Source organism: Oryx dammah, unplaced genomic scaffold (assembly GCF_014754425.2).
Source record: "Oryx dammah isolate SB20612 unplaced genomic scaffold, SCBI_Odam_1.1 HiC_scaffold_13, whole genome shotgun sequence".
Taxonomy (NCBI): Eukaryota; Metazoa; Chordata; class Mammalia; order Artiodactyla; family Bovidae; genus Oryx; species Oryx dammah.
In genome coordinates this window covers 28169325-28184054 of record NW_024070197.1, presented here as the reverse complement: position 1 = coordinate 28184054, position 14730 = coordinate 28169325, and positions in this window count along the sequence as shown.

Sequence of the window (14730 nt, the reverse complement as noted above, 5' to 3'; positions counted from 1 at the left end):
GTCGCTGATGCAATCAGAGCAGAGAAAAATGATTCACTTCGATCCTGCCATCCCGCCATCGACCTCAGGATTCCAGCCAAGCGCAGGTTTAGAGGTTGCTTGGTGGATTAATTTTTTTTCCCCCTTCCTGAGTTGAAAGAGTAACTTTGTTTCAAAAAGGTACTTTTTTTATACAGAGAAATTCTGTGGTGAGGGCTTGCTGGGTTTGGTTTGGGGATGAACCACTTTTGCTTATGTCTGGGGAGAGAATGAAATCTAGTGCTCCTGTTTCTTTTTTTTTTTCCTTTTCCCTCCCACCCAGTAGACACGCAGAGCTGAAAGATGTCTTTCAGAAAACCTGGAGACGAGAGAGTTGACTCGTAGGTAAAAAGGGTGCCCGTTCAGGAGGCTGCCAGAGAGAAGTGGCTTCTTGTTTGTCAGTGTGGGCTTGTGGTAAGGAGGTCGGTGAAGCCCTCCCCAGAGGACCCGGCACTAAACAGAACAAATGGAACCTCTATTTGTTCTTCTCGCCCCTGGATTTAGATGGTGCTTTATGGCCAGGGTTATGGGGATCAACCAAAACCCAGGCTGGTGTTTATTCCTGGGATTGCAGAGACAGATGCCTCTCTGTCCTTCCATTTTCCAGGCCAAGAGGGCAGGAGACACTTTCAGTCAAGCAGCCAGGCAGTGAAGAATTATTTTCGAGGTGCCCATGGTGTCCCCAACGCTAAGCCTCATAAATATAAATAGAAAAAGTACAGAATTGAAGCTCCAGCCCTCAAGGCACATAAAATCCAGTGAGCAGGAGGAGGCGTGGTGGGCAAAACTGACTCCAAGAAACTGAACTGACAGCAGTTTCGAGGTACGAAGAATTAATCTTAACAGGAAGTATGAGAAAAGGGTGAAGGTGGGAGAAGGCTTCAGAGAGAGACCAGATGCACCGTGGTGACAGAAAGCTTCTGTCTTCTGTTCCCTGCTGCAGTCTGGTGCTTAGTATAATGCCTGATACAGAGTGGGGATTCAGTGAATATTAAAGGAAGGAATGTAGAGGGAGGGGGCCGATGTTAGGAGGATAAATAGGTGAGGAAGAGGGAGGAGGGCATTCCAGCATGAGGAAAGGCCCCGAGAAATGAATCGGATGTCTTGGTGAGACTGGTTTAACCACAGTGAAGGGTGTGTAGTGAGGAGTAGTGGGGAATGAGGTTAGATATGGGGCCAGACAGGGGGAGGCTGGAAAGCCAGGCAAAAAAAAAAAAAAATGTAGAGGAGACCAACCTTCCTCCGTCAAGCTTTTATTGAACATGAATCATTTGCCAGATGCTGAGGCCAAAGAAAGTGGTAGAGCTCTAAAGATGGACCAAAAGGCGTCAGCAGCTCTTGGGGGTGGACAGAATGGCTGCACTTTACTGTCACAGTTGTGCACATGAGAGTAGGGAAGAAAGCTTTTGAGGCTCTAATCACAGTTTGTTTGGATGCAAGGAACCGAGGCCATGTCCAACTCGCTCAAATTAGTTTTGAGTCTATGCAAAGGTGTACCAGATATCCAAGGCTAGAAAGTAGAGTTCTTGCAAAAGGGAAACCAGAAGGCTCAATCTGGTACATAGGACTGGTTCTTCTCCCTCCCTTTCCCCTTGCAGCGCCTCCGGGATTGTCTCTGACCTCTACCACTTCCTCCACACGCAGCTCCCGGCCCCTCCCTGATTCTCTTTCCCGCTAGGATTTTACTTGGTGCAAGCTTCATACCTTAACACCACAACACCTTCCTGCTCCAGGGCCAGCCATCCCCATCCGCTTTCCGAGCCTTTTAGGTCAGAACATCAAAGGAAGAAAGGCTGATTGGCTCAGCTCAGCCTCCAGATGGGTAACTGCAGTCAGGAGGTAAAGCTCGTGATTCAAACATGGCTGCCAAAGCCTACTAAGACCTGCTGCTGCTGCTAAGTCGCTTCAGTCGTGTCCGACCCTGTGCAACCCCATAGACGGCAGCCCACCAGGCTCCCCCAGCCCTGGGATTCTCCAGGCAAGAACACTGGAGTGGGCTGCCATTTCCTTCTCCAATGCATGAAAGTGAAAAGTGAAAGGGAAGTCGCTCAGTCGTGTCCGACCCTCAGCGACCGCATGGACTGCAGCCCACCAGGCTCCTCCGTCCATGGAATTCTCCAGGCAAGAGTACTGGAGTGGGGTGCCATCGCCTTCTCCAACTAAGACCTGCACTTGAAGGTAAATTCCAAAGAAGTGTGAACCAGGAGGCAGTAATAGGTTAAAGATACTGGTTCTCAGTGCATCGGTGGCTCAGAGGTTAAAGCGTCTGCCTGCAATGCGGGAGACCTGGATTCGATCCCTGGGTCCGGAAGATCCCCTGGAGAAGGAAATGGCAACCCGCTCCAGTATTCTTGCCTGGAGAAGCCCATGGACTGAGGAGCCTGGTGGGCTGCAGTCCACGGGATCACAAAGAGTCGGACACGACTAAGTGACTTTACTTACTGGGAGCAAATAGTTCACTTGGTAGGAATGGAAAAGAGAGAAGGCTATCACACTTCTAAGCAACGCCTGAGTTAAAGGTCTGACTTAGGGGAAAAAATAACACCCCAGTTGTGGATGAAAGCAGCATTTTAAAGCATTTAGGCTGGCTGTGGTCCATAGGACTTTTCCAAAAATCGTGAAACTGAAGGGACCCAGAGAGTCAAAGCTTTGGCTAGTCTAGAATGGAGCCATGTAGGAATGGGGATTAAAAAACCAAAATGTAGCCTGAAAAATTTTTTAAGGGCAAAGTCTGCTTCTCATTTAATTGCTCTAACCCTGGCCTCATAGTTAGGCTCAGGGTAAGAAACTACGCATTTGTTGGACTGAATCGAACTCCCCTAAAACCCAAACAAGGAACACATTGTTATTTGTATTCTGTTTGAGTCAAAGCCAGGACCAGGAACACAAAACAAAAATCAAAATACGATTTTTCTGACTCCTGATTCAGGGCTTGGGTCACTGCAGAAAGACTTGATGAGGAACAAAAATGCAGCAGAAGGAAAGTCTGGGCCAAGGTGCCTGGCAGAGGGCTAGATGAACAGATAGCCTGTGCCCAGTGGCTCAGAGGCAGATCAAAGCTGGCTTCCCCAGCACAGTCAGTAAGCGTGGCAGGAATCCGGACCTCTCACCCAGTCCCCCACCCACGCTCACAGATGGAAAGCCACCCCATTAGTGCTCACACCTTTGAACACTGCCAACACATGGGCATTTGTGACAAAAATTTTATAGTCTAGCAGGTAGCTTTTTCCATATAGGTGGCTGCGATACAAGCAGGTCACATGATTTCTGGCCTGACTCCCCAGGTTCACAGCACCCTCGGGCAGGTTGCTTAACTGCTTGGCATCTCAGTTTCTTCTCTTTGTAAAACCAGGAATGATTAAATCCTTAATAAGGGTCAATGAGGAGATTAAATGAGAGAGTATAGGCAAAGCAGTTAAGTCAGTATCTGGCACAATCATCATCACCATAATTGCTACCAAAAAACTAGACTGCAGAGAAGAGCGTCCCAGGCTGGAGGGCCCCAGAGATCATTTAAACCTGCAGAGAGTGACCTGTTGGTGGCTGTGATTTGGATGTAGTTCTCATCCCTCTTTTCTTCTGGGATAGGTGAATGAATGATTGGTTCAGGAACAGCCATAGCAATTAAGCAAGACCGATCAGAATTCTTCCTTAGGATTTTTCCAGTTGGATCTTTCAATGATAGAAAAGCAAATACCATCATTACTTCACCACTCCTCCTTTCCCTCCTTAACCGTAAAGATGTGAGCCCAAAGCTCTATTTCTTCCTTTCCTCCTTTGTATACAGAAGCTGGCCTGAAAGACTAAAGCTGATTTGCAGAGAGCACCTAGGCGAGAGTCTCCTAGCCCAAGTTTCTGAATCCTATTGACCCTAGATCCAAACCCGTACTCCCACTTGTCTCCAGCCTGATTATAGTAGCCATTAAATTAATCTCTCTTTCCTGCCTGATTTTGCTTTCTGGCTCTCTGCTCATCCCCCACCCCCATTCTCTTTTCCTTCTTAAACTGCTTGAGATTACATTTCTGTTACCTGCAACTAGAATTCGTGCTTGAGGGTCAATTCAGGAGAAGAACATCTGAGTTTGCATTTTCTTTTACGTTAGAAAACAACAATACATTAAGTTTCATGGCAAAAGAGTATAGGTTATTACAGTTTATATTATTTTGTTTTTAAATAAAGAACACTAGTGAAAAAATTGATGGTGATTTGTAGCCACCAAAATGTTTGGATTTGAGTGTAATACTATCTTGGACCATTTGAAAAGGAGCAACCTAGGGTCAATGTTTACAAGTTACATCTATTAAATTTTTGAGTTCTTCTGAAGGTAGAGTGAATTTACGCCATGGGTTGCAAACCTCAGTGCTACAGGAGCCAGGCAGGTATTGTCAGTAAGTGAGGTGCATGGATGTTGAAAGACAAAAGGGAGTCGTGGGGACTGTGGCAAAGTGGTGAGTGCTTGATCTGTGTTAAAAAAGCTGCCACCACTCAGCCCCAGCCCATTGTTTCCATGTATAAATATGGGGAAAGAGTTGACAGAGCCTCTGGTTTTTAAGAGATTCTGAACATTTGGCATGTTTAATGTGACTAAATTTTGAAATTTAGCTGTGAGTTCAACTTTAAAAAGTGGGCGTGTAGGTAGAGTGACCAACTATCCCAGTTTGCCTAGGACTCAGGGATTTCCTGGGGTGTGGAAGTTGCATTGTGAACTAGGACAGGTTAGTTAACTTACGTGCAGGCCACACAGAACTCTTGTGAGACCTCTGGCTCACATTTCATGGTGTGAAATGAAATGGTCTCATTTCACCCCAGAAAGATCTAGTGAAGTAATGTGTGATCAGTAAGATTAAGGCCTCTCCTTACTGTTTCCCCTCCATGGCTCTAAAATCTCCTCTCTGCTTGGAGAGGACAGGGCCTCTGGGCAGCCAGGAGATTAAGGAGTTTTCTCCTTAATCCCTCTTCTTTATGTTTAAAGAAAGGCTCCATTTATAATTACATTCCATATAGTGAACTTGGACATGGTCCACTTGTATGAATGTGGAGATTGAAGGCGCAGAATTGGGAGGTGCCTTACTCGAAGCGAAATTAACCCCGAGCATCTTACTTGCTGGCTCAGTACCTGTCTTCTCTATTAGGGAAAGGGAAGGAGGCCAGCATTTGCTGACAGTCTTCTGGGTGCCAGGTCCCATGCTGGGTACCCATATTAGCATTCCTAATTCCCAACGGATTCCTGAGAGAACTGGAGTCCCAGACCCACACCCTTTCCAGGCCACCACCCTGCCAATCTAGGTGTGCTGGAAGAGCGTTTGGGATTGCCAGGTTGTCACTGTACAAAGGGAGGGATGTGCAACTCCGGGTAGAGTGAAATTCGGGTGAAAAGAGGATCCCTCTGCGCAAGGCTCACCAGCTGTCGGTGGCTCTGGGTGGGTTACAGGGAAAGACAGGTCCACTCGTCATGAAATCATTCTCTGATGAGATGATGCATGTTAAGTGACCTATAAACTTTTAAGAACATTCCAGACCCACTCAGAAGCATTAGGAATCATTCCCTTTGGGAAAGCTGGTGTTCTTGAGGCAACAGAGCGTTCACCCGCCCAGCTGGCGGCCGGCGGCCCCGCCCCCCCCCGCGGGGGGCGCCCCCCCATTAGGATTTCCTCTCAACTGGACGTCTGAATTCTTTCTTGTAAAGGAGCTGGAATTAGAAATACGGTTTGTGTCTCATTAATACCTGGAGCCCTTATATCTTATATGTGTCTCTGACCTCTTTTAACAAGAGGAGCAAAAAGACCTGTATTATATCACAGTTATCAGAGGAGGTTTTTTCAGATCTGAGTTCAAGTTGCTGCTCTTTCACTTAACCTGATGGGTGATAAGGGTCACAGGCTGCTAAACCTTTCTGGCCCTCAGATTTCACCTCTGAGAATGAGGCTTAACAAGACCAGGACATGGGGCTATCAGAAGGATTAAAACAAAATGATACACACCTTCCATATGACCCAGACATCCCATTCCTATATATTCACCCAAGAGAAAATGATAATGCGTGTTCCCGCATGCTCACACACACATGCACACAATTGTATTTGAATGTTTACAGCAGTTCTATTCATAACTGCCCCAAACTGCAAACAACTCAAATGTCCTTCAACTGATGAATGCATAAACAAACTGGTACATCCATACAATGGAATAGAACTCCCTGAAAACAAGGAATAAACTACAGTGGACCCTTGATCAGCATGGGTTTGAACTGTACTGGTTCACTTGCATGGCAATTTTTTCAATAATAAGTACAGTATTACACAGTCTGCCATTGAATCTGAGGGTGTGGAACCATGGATACAGAAGAACCTCAAATATATAGGGTGAACTGTAAGTTATATATGAATTTTCAGCAGGGCAGAGAGTTGGTGCCTCCAACCCCTGTGTTGTTCAAGAGTCAACTGTATTGATACACACAACATATACAATAATAGTGGGGATGAATCTTAAATGTATTCTAAGTGAAAGAAGGCAGACATAAACGGTTACAGTACTAGATTACTCCATTTATATGACATTCTGGAAAAGGAACAACTATAAGGACAAAAAACATATGAGTGGTTGCTAGGGGCTGGAGAAGTGAAAATCGTTCAGTTGTGTCCAACTCTTTGCGACACCATGATCCCCATGGACTGTACAGTCCATGGAATTCTCCAGGCCAGAATACTGGGCTGGGTCGCCTTTGCTTTCTCCAGGGCATCTTCCCAACCCAGGGATCAAACTGAGGTCTCCCGTATTGCAGGTGGATTCTTTACCTGTCGAGCCACAGGGAAAGCCCATTGTGGCTCAGGGGCCAGAGATGGGAGTGTATATCGAGTGGCAGAGAGGGTGGGTAGTGAATGACTACAAAAAGTCAGGAAAGAATTTTTGAAGGAGGGTGAGGAGGTGTTAAAATCTTTAAATATCTTGATGGCAGTAGTGGTTACATGATTGTATACATGACAGTCAAAACTCACAGGACTGTCCACTGAAAAGGGTAAATTCTCCTGTATGTAGGTGATACCTTGTTATACCTGACTTTTAAAATGGCAAAACAGGGACTTCCCTAGCAGTCCTTCCAGTTCAGAGGGTGTGGGTTGGATCCTTGGTTAGGAAGCTAAGATCCTACATGTCTCCTCATCAAAAAACCAAAACATAAAACAGAGGCAATATTGTAACAAATTCAATAAAGACTTAAAAAAAAAATCTCCAAACAAAGGAAGAGGGCCTGACTCAGTGCTCCCAGGAAGAAAATAGCTACAGACTCCTTTGCACAAAAGTGTTAGTAACAATGTGTTCTTCTCTCCAGCATTTTTACTTTTGTAAAAAGAGCCTGCAACTTTTGTAGGAAAAAAAAAGGGGGGGAGGTGGCAGTCTGTGCATGTGTATTTATATTTATTTATATGTGTGAAAAGATATACAAGAAACTAGTAACAGCAGTGAGGTGACCTTGGGAATGGCATAGGAACTGGGCAGGTGGGGGACCCAATCGGAGAAAGACTCTTAAGTGTAACTGTGTGTGTGTGTGTGTAAGACATTCACATGGTTAAAAATGTATGTCATTTTATATGCATTTATATAAATGGTATGTAATTTCTGAATTACGTGAAAGTATTACCCATATAAACATTAAATAACAACAACAAAAAAATGTTTAAAAGAAGGGGAAGTCTTTAATCCCCAGGCATGACTCTCCTCCAGTGGAATCTGTGAGGGGGTGGCATTCTGTGGCAGTCGCATCACGTGAGCGTCTGCTTCCTCGGCCTCTGCCCCACCCACCCTGCTAATAGACTGAAGATGGGACTTGGCTTCTTGGGTCGATGGGGTTCTCAAGAGGGAACCGAAGTGAGAACACCGTTGTTCTCCCTCAGGCCTCTCTCCTGCATGTCTCCCAGTGGTAGAAATCTCTTTTTTTCTCTCTTTCACCCCACAACTGCAGAAGGACTTCACCTTACAGATTCTTCCTGAAGGAGTAAATTATAGGCCTGAAGTCGTGCTTTGGTCTGCATGTCTGGTATCAGACTCTTAGATGCTTTCCCAAAGACATATTTTGGGAGAGAGCAAGCAGACCACCTATATTTCAGTGCCTGAGCCATTTCAGAACACCTGAAATATAGGGCAGTGGAAAGACCCACGTTGATTACTTCTCAGTCTTTTCGGGGGTGGAGGGGGTAGACCTGGCTGAGAGCTCTAGGAAGGGTCAAGCCATGGGGTCTGCCATGTTTGGGAGGACTGGCTTGGGCTGGAGTCAGGTCTGACTTTGAATCTCACCTTGGCCTCTTCCTGTGTGTGAGCCTTGACTCAGAATCGCTGTACTTCAGTTTCCTCATTTTTGAGGTGGGAATGCTAACAATACCTATGTTGAAGGAGGTAGCCATGAGGGTGAGAAATGAAGTGGGGACCACAGGTGAAGGATGAAGGAGGGACGACAGAGGCACCCTGGGTGCTCACACCCAGATGCCCTTCTCAGCCAGCTCCGCCTGGGCTGCCTGGAGGCCGCGCATGTGGTTTAGGGGGAAAGGGTGACAGACAGAGAGGAGCAGTGAGGTGGAACAATACCAAGAATGAAAGCCGAGCCGCGGGGCTGACTCACTGGCTGACTCATTTCCTTGCCCAGGGATGATGTCTCCACCGAGCTGCTCCTCTCATCCTCATACCCTCTGTTCCCTTTTTGTGGGGAAGACCCCAGGAGGATCGTCCTGCCTTCCTCTGGAGAGCAGGAAGAGTTCTGGACCTTCTCTGTCATAACCAGGACCAGGGGAGAGGTCAGCCAGCTAGCTACCAGGTCATTTTCCAATCTGCAAAACAATAGTCCCCATTCGTCGCAGTCATTTGAAGAAAGGACAGCTTTGTCTTGGAATGTGTGAGAAATTCTCAATTCTTTGTGCCTTTTTCTAGATTATCACAGGGGTATCTGCGCCCTGCGGAATACTTGGAAAGCCCAGAAGAGTGTAAAGAAGCTGAAAAAAAAAAAAAAAAATCACCCACAGTCCTATCGTTTAGATTCAGTCATGACGGTGAATTTGGTATTTTTCCATTCAATTTTTTTTCTCAGATTCTACAGTCAAGTTTATGCTGTTTATATTTGAGACAGCACTATTCAAAAGATAACATGACTGTTTTGGTAGCCTCATTCATTAAATAAAAATGTAAATAAACAGGTAAAATTAACTTTAATAATTATTTAACCCAGTAGATCTACCTTTTTAATATAAAATCAATATATAAAATTTGAAAATAATTTAATTTAATAATTTAAAATTAATTATTTAAAATTAAATTTTAATTTAAAGTTTAATAATTTCATTAAATTTCTAATGAAAGATTTTACCTTCCTTTTAACTATTTGGAATCTTTTTTGGGAGAATTCCTCAGCAGTCCAGTGGTTAGGACTCCACTCTTCCACTGCAGGGAGCATGGATTCAGTCTCTGGTTGGGGAAGTTTCTGCTTGTTGAGTGGCATGGCAAAAAAAAAAAAAAAATGAAATCTTAATTTTTCTTCTTCACTATAGCACATCTCAATTCAGGCTAGCCAGGTTCCAAGCATTCAGTAGACACATGGGGCTAGTGGCAACACTGTTGATGAACCCAGCTCTGTACAATTTTCTGTCTTGCCTTAGTTATCTCTTAAATTGTATCCTAAGTGTTTCTTCATATCATAAAATATCTTTTTGAAGGAAAAGAAAACTTTTAAGAGTTTAAGCAACATATATCAGCAATAGATTGCTTTCTGTTTTGTTTTTGTTTTGTTTCTCTTCACTCAGGCACAATGTGTGTTAGCCGTTTGATACAATTATCTCCAGACTCTTTTTTCCTAGGTATTCATATTGAGCAGAAATTGGACACATATGATACGTGCTATTACATAACTGTTCTTTTCACTCAAGGATACATTGTGAACATACAAACAATAATGATGACAGTGTCACATTTGAGCCTCTGAAGAGAGTCAAGCAGGTTCAGACACCTGTGCTCATCTCCTCAGTGGGAGGGGGATCACTTGCATTCCCATTTCTCAAAAGTGATTTTCATTACTGCAAAGTTGGGATTCCACCCAGATCATCTGATTTTATCTCTGGAGCCTTTCATTTGGACCATATGGTCTTCTCCTGTAGGGAGGCAGGCAGGGGATCCAAGATATGCCAAAGAAATATTTACAAATTAACTTTTGCAGTAGGATTCTCAATAAATCAGAGCTGTCTCTACCCTTGGGTTTGCCTAACGACCTCTGAAATTACCCAGGTAAATCCTCTCGGCCTCCCCTCCCTACCCCGGGCTGTCATCTGCTTGTGGGATACCCTTCTGCTTCCATGTTTCTCCTCCTCTGTAACTTCCAAGGAAGGGAATCCTGAGAGTCTAAGTTAGAGTTTCTCAGCTTCATCACTGTTGACATTCGGGTCAGATAATTCTTTGCTTGGGGAGGGAGGGGAATGTGTAGCTGTCCTGTGCACTTACAGGTTGTTTAGGGCATCTCTGACCTCTGCCCACTGGATGCCAGTGGCACTTCCCTCCAAGCTGTGACAAACCATTCCTTCTAGATGCCGTCAGGGTGAGGGGGCGGGGGAAACATTGCCTCTGTTTGAGAACCACTGCTCTAAGTATTATTAGATGAAGGCGTCTTTGCTAACCCAAGTCATTTGATGTGACCCTGAGATGAGGTAGGACGATTACTTCCTATAGAGACTGTTGTCCTCACTAAGATAGGAAACTTTTTCCTCCGCCAGTGAGTCTCCATTATCTGCATCTAATAAGCACTTCATAAATGTGTGCACAATGAAAGATGCTGGTGATTTGTTGTTGTTGCACTTTATATTAGGTTTTTCAAGATTGAACTAAATACACCCAATACATGTCCTCAGTGATAGTCCTTTTTACAGATCCATTCCTCCTGGAGTTCTATGCCTTTCGGATTCTGATATTCAATCTGTTATTTTCCTATGCCAAAGAGAATAATATGCAGTCTTAGCATTTACATTTCTGACTATCACATTACATTTGGACTGTGCATGTATGTCCTAAGCTATACTGACAAATATTTCTATGAGGCAAAGGGAAGATGAATTTTAGCACTAGCATCATATGCCATCTTTTGAGCATACTGTGATCAACTGTTTTTCTAATTTAGGGTATTTAGATTGTTTCAGATTTTTTCCTATTTTAAATAACACTGCAGGGAACATCTCTGTGTATATATCTCTGCTGTGCACTTTTTAAATAAAAAATTCAAAAGAACAAACCTCTTTCTGCTCAACATATAGTCTCCTTTGCTCAATTTTTTGCCTGGAAACTCCTTCCCTGATTCAGGAAACAAACTTCCAAAATGAACTAAACTAGTAAGATTACATTAAATTCAGCTCAAGTTGGCTTCCCTCTTTTTGACTATAACTAGAATAGTGGCTTTGGAGACAACTTCATTGTCACTCCAATTCTTTGAGCTTCAGTGTCCTTATCCATTAAGTGGGAGTAATAGTAGTACCAACTTCATGGCATAGCTGAGGTGAGGTGTGCAAAGTTCTTGGCACCTATTAAAACCAATTTTTAAAATGTTAAGTATTAAAAATGTTAATGGTAGAATCTAGGTGGTGGGTATATATGTTCCCTATATATTAATAATGATTTCAACTTGTCTATGTGTTTGAAAGTTTTCATAATAAAATATTGAGAAGGGGTAACTTTGTAGATTAATGTTAGTTGATCTCAGAATTGTTTACTACAAAGAGAATGGAGCAAATCTTAGAAAAAGTCAGGCACAAGGTAAGCACGTTATGCCAAATTTGAAATGTGTAATCTGTTCCTTGGGTATCATACCCAATGTATTTAGATCTTCGTTGAGTAGAAAAGTGTGAGCAGAGCTTGTGAGTGCTGGAAAGGACTGTTGGTTATTTTACCATCTGGTCTTAGAATATAAACCACAATGTGGGAATAGCATATGCTGTAGAAATGGTTTAGTTTTTTTTAAGTTTAGGAGATTAAAAAAAAAATATATATATATATAGTTTGTTTGCAAAGTTACTTTAAAACATTTAGAAGAAACACATGGTTCCAAGTCGAATGCATCTGACCTGCAGTCCTTTTAAAGCTGCTTGGTGGTTGTGTGACATTTAATGGAGTTACCTCTCCTCCTTGGGTCTCAGTTTCCTGCCCTGTGAAATGGGAATGATAGTAGTACATTAATCACAGAGAGGTGGGAGGATGAAATAAGAGCGCATAAAAGTGTGTGATGCTGGACTCGGCACAGGGTGAAGGTTAATACCAGCATAGTTTCTTCGGTTCTAAGGGTCAATGTTTATACATTGTTTTGGCAGTGAATTTTACAGAATGCTGCTCTGACAATGTAACCAAAGGTGATTTTGCTGTTGGGAAGGTCACACAGCGCTCAGGAACTGCCCACAGGCGAGCGTTGAAAAACTCAGCATATTGTTGTTCCGATTTCCTCCTATTCAGAGGCCCTGCACGTGGTGACTGGCTTTATGATTTCACTGAGATCCCTCCCAGAAATTTCACTTTGACCTTAAATGCGTGAAAATTCCATTCCTGGCAGGCAGAGCACACTGCTTTGGGGAAGAGAGCTGAACCTATTTTGTGTTTTGAATCTTTTGGTACTGGTTAATATCGGAGGACCCAAAACGTGAGCCCATGATGGGCAGAATATGGGCTGGCTAATAACCTGTTATGAAATGCCATGCCCCTGTGTTTCCTGATATTTACAGGATACGCCCCTCTTTGTACGCTTCACCACTGGCAACGCAAAACACATTGAAAATTACACTCATTATTTTCTATAAAAATCATGGCCATGGCCAGCATCACCATCCTCTTGGCATAGGAGAGAGGAAGATAAGCCTTCATGTCAAGGAAACAAGGTCTCCGCCCCACAGGCAGATACAGCCCTTGCCAGAGTGCGTGACAGACAGAGTATATAGTGGGGCTCCCCTTATGCAGCGCACAGCCTTGTGGACCCTGCAAACAGCATGGAGTTAGGTAGAATCTGCTTTGAATCTAGTCCCAGATATTTACTAGCTGTTGGAGAAGACTCTTGAGAGTCCCTTGGACTGCAAGGAGATCAAACTTGTCAATCCTAGAGGAAATCAGTCCTGAATATTCATTGGAAGGACTGATGCTGAAGCTTTAATACTTTGGCCACCTGATGCGAAGAACTGACTTTATTGGGAAAGACCCTGATGCTGGGAAAGATTGAAGGCTGGAGAAGGGGACGACAGAGAATGAGATGGTTGGATGGCATCACTGACTCAATGGACATGGGTTTGAACAAGCCCCAGGAGTTGGTGATGGACAGGGAGGCCTCTCCTGCTGCAGTCCATAGGGTCACAAAGAGCTGGACATGACTGAGCAACTGAACTGTCTGATTGTGATCCTGACCCAGTTACTTAACCTCCTGAGCCTCAGTTTCCTCATTTGATTGTGATTTCATACGATTGTTTGAAGGCTTAAATGAGATAGACTATTTAAATACTGTATGTGTGTGTTTTAGTTCAGTCTAGTCACTCAGTCGTGTCTGACTCTTTGAATAAACATAAAAGAAAATGCCTGGAAAGAGACACAAGGAGCTGTTAAAAGTGGTTAGAATTTAAGGGCAGAATTACAAGGCCTATTTTGGTGTACATATTATATTTTTATTTACTTGAAGTATAGTTAAAAAAAGTATAGTTGATCTACAATGTTATGTTAATTTCCACTGTGCAGCAAAGTGATTCAGTTTATATATATATATATATATATATATATATATATGCTGCTGCTAAGTCGCTTCAGTCGTGTCTGACTGTGCGACCCCATAGACGGCAGCCCACTAGGCTCCTCTGTCTCTGGGATTCTCCAGGCAAGAATACTGGAGTGGGTTGCCATTTCCTTCTCCAATGCATGAAAGTGAAAAGTGAAAGTGAAGTCGCTCAGTCGTGTCCGACTCCTAGTGACCCCATGGACTGCAGCCCACCAGGCTCCTCCGTCCATGGGATTTTCCAGGCAAGAGTACTGGAGTGGGGTGCCATTGCCTTCTCCGATATATATATATATATGTATGTATGTATATATACATTCTTTTTTTAAAAAATATTCTCTTCCATTGTGGCTTATATTGAATATAGTTCTCTGCGCTGTACAGTAGGACCTTGTTGTTTACCCAATCTGTATATAAAAGCTTACCCAAACTTCCTACTCCATCCCTCTCCCAAGCCTCTCCCCCTTGGCAACCACACATCTGTTCTCTATGTCCGTGATTGTTTGTTTCACAAGTATTCATTTGTGTTATATTTTAGATTCCCCATATAAGGGATATCATATGGTATTAGTCTTTTTCTGTCTGACTGACTTCATTTAATGTGATAATACCTAGTTACATCCATGTTGCTGCAAATGGTATTATTGGATTCTTTTTAATGGCTGAGTAGTATTCCTTTGCATAAATGTACCACATCTTCTTAATCCGCTCATCTGTCAAAGGACAGGTTGTTTCCATGTCTTGGCTATTGTGAATAGTGGTGCTGTGAACAGAGGGGTACATGTATCTTTGAATGGTGGTTTTGTCTGGGTATTTTCCTACAAATGAGACTGCTAGATTGTATGGTAATTCTATTTTCTTTCTGAGGAAACTCCATACTGTTTTTCATAGTGGCTACACCAACTTACATTCCCACCAACAGTGTAGAAGACTCTATAAGGTCTCCTTTTGGTTT